This window comes from Carcharhinus amblyrhynchos, chromosome 3 (genome assembly GCF_965287045.1).
Source record: "Carcharhinus amblyrhynchos chromosome 3, sCarAmb.v2.hapA, whole genome shotgun sequence".
NCBI lineage: Eukaryota > Metazoa > Chordata > Chondrichthyes > Carcharhiniformes > Carcharhinidae > Carcharhinus > Carcharhinus amblyrhynchos.
The window spans coordinates 79,975,411-79,981,200 of NC_137326.1; the positions used below are offsets into that span (position 1 = coordinate 79,975,411).

The 5,790-nt window shown below is 42.6% G+C and overlaps 1 pseudogene; it reads right to left on the minus strand.

The window, feature by feature from the left end:
* Window positions 1-2,829: 2,829 nt before the first annotated feature.
* Window positions 2,830-3,708, minus strand: LOC145341213 (centromere protein M pseudogene; annotated as a pseudogene).
* Between the last annotated feature and the right edge of the window lie 2,082 nt (window positions 3,709-5,790).

Below are 5,790 nucleotides of genomic sequence, written 5' to 3' on the forward strand. Positions count from 1 at the left end.
ACAGGCCCTTTGGCCCAACTTGTCCATGCCGACCAGTTTTGTAGGCTGAATTAGTCTTACTTGCCTGCGTTTGGTCCACATCCCTCTAAACCTTTCCCATCCATGCACTGTCCAAATGTATTTTAAATGTTGTAATTGTACCTGCCTCTACCATCTCCTCTGGCAGCTCATTCCAAAAATTCACCACTCTCTCTGTGAAAAAGTTGCCCCTCAGGTCCCTTTGAAATCTTACCCCTCTCACCTTAAACCTATGCCCTCTATTCTCCTGGGGAAAAGACCTTGGCTATTCACCTCATCTACGCTCCTCATGATTTTATAAACCTCTAAGAGATCACCCTCATCCTTCTATGCTCCAGGGAAAAAAAATCCCAGCCTATCCTCCTCCTTATAATTCAAGTCTTTCAGTTACGATAACATTCATGTAGAACTTTTTTTTGGACCCTTTCCAGTTTAATAGCATCCTTTTATAGCAGAGTGACCAGAATTGTATGCAGTACTCCAGATGTGGCTTTACCACTGTCTTGTACAGTTGTAACATAACATCCCAACTCCTGTTCTCAATGCTCTGACCAATTAAGGCAAGTGTGCCAAACGCCACCTTCACCACCCTGTCTACTTGTGATGCCACTTTGAAAGAACTATGTACCTGCATTCCTAGTTTTCTCTGTTCAACAACACCTCCCAGGCCTACCATTAACTATATAAGTTCTGCCCTGGTTTGTCTTACCAAAATGCAACACCTCACATTTATCTGAATTAAATTCCATCTGCCATACCTTGTCCCACTGACCCTGTTGATCAACGTCCTGCTTCAGTCTAAGATAACCTTCTTCACTGTCCACTACACCACTAGCTTTGATGTCATCCGCAAGCATTCTCATCCAAATCATTTACATAAATGACAAAAAACAGTGGACCCAGCAGCGATCCCTGTGGCACACTGCTGGTCACAGGCCTCCAGTGTGAAAAAACAACCCTCTATCACCACTCCCTAATCCTACCGCAAGCCAATTTTGTATCCAATTGGCTAGTTCTCCCTGGATATCATGTGATCTAACATTACTGCCCAGTCTGCCATGTGATATCTTCTCAAAGGCCTCGCTAAAGTCCATGTAGACAATGTCTACTGCACTGCCCTCATCTATTTTCTTGTTCACCGCTTCAGAAAACTCTATCAATCTAGTAATATATGATTTCCCCCACACAAAGCAGTGCTAATCAGTCCTTGCCTTTTCAAATGCATATAGGTCTTGTCTCCAAATCCCTTCCAACAACTTACCCACCACTGATGTTAGGCTCATCGATCTGTAGTTGCCTGTTTTTACCCTGATACCTTTCTTAAATAACAGCATATTTGCCTTCCTCTTGTGGAATCACTTGTGATTGTCGATGATACAAATATCTCGGCTGGGGCCCTGCAATTTCTTCTTTAGCTTCCCACAAAGTCCTGGGATACACTTGATCAGGTCATGGGGATTTACCTAACTTTGTGCATTTTAAAATCTCCAGCATCTTTTCTTCTGTAACATGGATACTTTCCAAGACATCACTATTTATTTTCTCAAGTTTCCTAGGTTCCAAGTCTTTCTCCATGGTAAATAATGATGAGAAATACTCATTTAGGATCTCACCCATCTCCTGTGGCTCCACACATAGACAACCTCGTTGAGCATTAAGGGGCCTTGTTCTCTCCCTAGTTATTTGTTTGCCCTTAATATGCTTGTAGAATCTCTTTGGATTCTCCTTTACCTTCTCTACGAAAGCTATCTTGTGTCACATTTTTGCCCTCCTGATTTCCCTTTTAAGTGTACTCCTCCACCCCCGACACTCCTCAAGGGGTTCACTTAGCCCCAGCTGCCTATACCTCACATGTGCTTCCTCCTTTTTAATGACCAGAGCCTCAATATCTCAAAGTCATCCAGTGTTCCCTACTCCTGCCAGTCTTGCTCTTCATACTAACAGGAACATGGTGGCCCTGAACTCTCGTTATTTTGTTTTTGAAAGCTTCCACTTGCCTGGCATTGCTTTACCTGTGAACAGCCTCTCCCAGTCAGCTTTTGGATGTTCCCATGGCACACCGGTTGAAAACCACTGCCTTAAACTGTTCAATTGTGCCATCTGTTGGTATCATGATGGGGGGGCATGAGTAGCTCTTGACAGATGAAATAAATTATACTGAAATTACACTGAAATCTTTCCAAATCAAAGGGCTGAAAATATTCACGCTGAAGATTCCAAGTGGGCCAAGCAACAGAGGGTCAGATGACATCATTGGTCACACAAGCCAGTGTTTAAACCAGATTCCATCAGCTGCTTAAAAGTAACTGTAATCTATTTTGAATGAAAGAGTGGGGGGAGGCATATAACATGTAGAGCACTGTAAAATGCAAAAAGACCATTGCTATACCTTGTCAATACTTAATCAAGTTTCAGTCCTGCCACGAGGAAAACAAACTTGGAGCAGTAACTTCATGGAATGTTTTCATTAAAATATGAGTCTGCATACAAATCTAGTCGTGTATGAAAAACAATTTTTTGTTTGATAACAGATACGCCAGAGTGTCCAAGCATTTTCTTCCCTTCCAAATATATATTCTTTATTTCTATTGTGCATTGTATTATTTAAAATAGCTTCACAGAAACAATTGAAAGGAATAATCTCTTTGGCAAATTCCAAGGCTGAGAAAATCTGCATTATAATGGGTTTTTTTTTGCTGACTGAACAAAAGATAAATTGCAGTTCAATGTACACATGTGAATATGGCAAAAACAGAGTGGCTCTGCAATCGTGAGTTCATGATAAGAGTTATCATTAGCACAATCTATTGCTCAGCATCTCTCCATTTTGGTTTTGAAGGAGAGTCTTTTCGATGAGCCGAGTGCAAGTGCAGAGACACCTACTTCCAGGCCTGCTGCAACCTTCAATATCTGAAGAAGTCTGTAACTATCAGGAATATCTTCCCTGTGGATTCCAGCTCAACAGAAATCAGGGGCTTGAGCAGGAATCTGCCTGTTGCTTCAGAGTGTGTGGGCGGGATTTTCTGGCCACGCTCACCCCCAAGGCCAGAAATTCCCACCTGAAGTCAACGGACGATGGTCCGTCCCGCTACTATTCCCATGGCAGATAGGATGGGAAAATTCCGCTCTGTGTCTCCTGATTGATGCAGAACAGCCTTGCCCCCAACTGATAGGAAGCAAACTTTCCCAAGAAAGAAAGTCACATCAACATAGGCCAAAGGCACCTTCACAGTTTCTACACTGTGCCGACTACACAAATCCATGAGGAAGACAATGAGGTCTATTTGTGGTCTGGTGCACTTATTCTTCACAGATAATAGCAGGCGTTTCACTAAGTGAATATTCAGTTCAAAGGACTTGTTTTCCTTCAGGATCGCTGCTGCAAGTTGTACAGATGACGATCTTCAGCTCCCACTAACAGCACAGCGTCGCTGTTCAAACCCAGGTATTTGTTCTGAGGCCTCAGCATCAATATTGTCACCACGCTCCTGATTCAAACCAGGTCCATGAAGATGCATAACATGGCAAGGGGGGAAGGATATGAGGTTAGTAGGTTAGGTCACATTCCCACTCTGGGTCTACCACACCCTTGGTTCCCGTATACCCTCTCTTTTCACCACCACACTCCCAGGTCCCAGTTTCTTTCTTCCTCAGGCTCTGTGGCACACGCTGTTTAAAACTCGCAGCCATGGTACACTTGTAAACTTCCCATAACACAGCAGTTGTGAACCGCCATCCCGATTTGGAAATATATTGTTCCTGCACTGTCGCTGGGTCAAAATGCTGGAACTCTCTCCCCAGCAGCAGTGTATGTGTACCGCCACCATACAGACTACAGAGGTACAGGAAGGCAGCTCAGTGCCACCTTCTCAAGGATAATTAGGAATGGACAATAAACCCTGTGACACCCATAATCCCACAATTTAATAAAAGAAAATAAATGGGTTTTGGCGGCATCAAAAAAACATGACTTGCAAAGTACAACAAAAGTTTGTATTGAAAGAAAAGGTAGGAATTGCATGCAGGTTTAAGATTTTTAATGAATTAATTTATACAAATAACTATATTGTTAATAGTTTAAAATGATGTATACAGGCAACAGAACTTGAATAACATAGGGTGGAGAAGGGTGTTGAAGGTCACGTGGAGAGAGCATGTTCTCCCCACCACCCCCCTCCCCAAATCTACATTGGAGCAAAGCTATCCGACTGCTCAGTGAGCAGCTACACAGCAATAAGACACGGGAGGATTGATTAATTTTTTTGTTTATTCATCCATCTGATATGGGTGACATTGGCTGGGTCTATAATTATTGCCCATCCCTAACTGCCCTTCAATTGCATGGCTTGTGAGACCATTTCAGAGGGCTTTTCTTCAGAAATTATAGTAATTCTACTAAGGCCAGTCTTCCATCAACAAAAGCCCTTTAATAGCAGTATAAGAAAGTACTGGACCTGTGGCTTACAGCCTGCAAGTCCATACCCAGGGACCACATACTAGCAGGCACAGAAATAGGAGGATAGTGCAGATGAATGCGTGGCTTAAGAGTTGTTGCAAGAGGGAGGGTTTTAGATTCCTGGATCACTGGGACCATTTCTGAGGAAGGTGGAACCTATAAAAACGCGATGGTCTACATCTGAACCAGAACAGGACGAACATCCTTGCAGAAAGTCTTGTTAGTGCTGTTGTGATGAGTTTAAATTAATTTGGCAGGGGGAGGGGACACAGACTGTTAGCAGAATAAGGGCACAGAATCAAACAGCAAAACAAACAAGCCAGAGTGAGTATTAATTTTCAAGAGAGTAAGGCCAGGCTGGATGGCCTCTATTTTAATGGCAGGAGTATTGCAGGTAAAACAGATGAGTTTAGGGCAATGATAAAAATGTGTTATGGTAGCCATCACAGAGACATGGTTGAAGAAAGGACACAATTGGCAACTCAACATTCCAGGACATAGAATCTTCAGGCAAGACAGGGGAGGAGGTAGAAGAGGAGGAAGCATTGCGTTATTAGTTCAGGAGTTAGTTACTTCTGTAAGGAGGGATGATATATTGGAAGGGACATCAAATTGAGCTTTATGGGTAGAGCTTAAGAATAAAAAAGGGGCAGCCACATTATTAGGTGTTTATTATAGGCCCCCAGATAGTCAGAGGGATATTGAGGAACAGGTATGTGCTCAGTTTGTGGAGGTGTATAAAAACAGTAACAATAGGGTTATTTTATTAGGCGATTCAAACTTTTCCAACATTAACTGGGATATACATAGCATTAAGGGCTTGGATGGTGTAGATTTCTTGAAATGTGTATATAAGTGCATTGATGACTATGTGGAGGGTAGAATTAATAATTTTGTGGATGACACAAAGATTGACCTGGTGATTAACAGTGACGCGGAGTGTCTTGGGTTACTAGAAGATATAGACGGAATGGTCAAATGGGCAGATAAGTGGCAGATGGAATTTAATCCTGAAAAGTGTGAGGTGATACACTTTGGAAGGAGTAATTTGGCAAGAAAGCACACAATGAATGGTAGGACACCAGGATGTTCTGTTGAACAAAGGGATCTTGTCGTGTTTGTCCACAGATCTCTAAAAGCGGAACCGCATGTTAGTAGGTGGTGAAAAAGGCAGACAGGACACTTGCCTTTATCAATCGAGGCATAGGTTACAAAATTGGGGAAGTTAAGTTGGAGTTGTATGGAACTTTGGTGAGGCCACAGCTAGGGTATTGTGTGCAGTTCTGATTTCCACATTATAGGAGGGACATGATTGC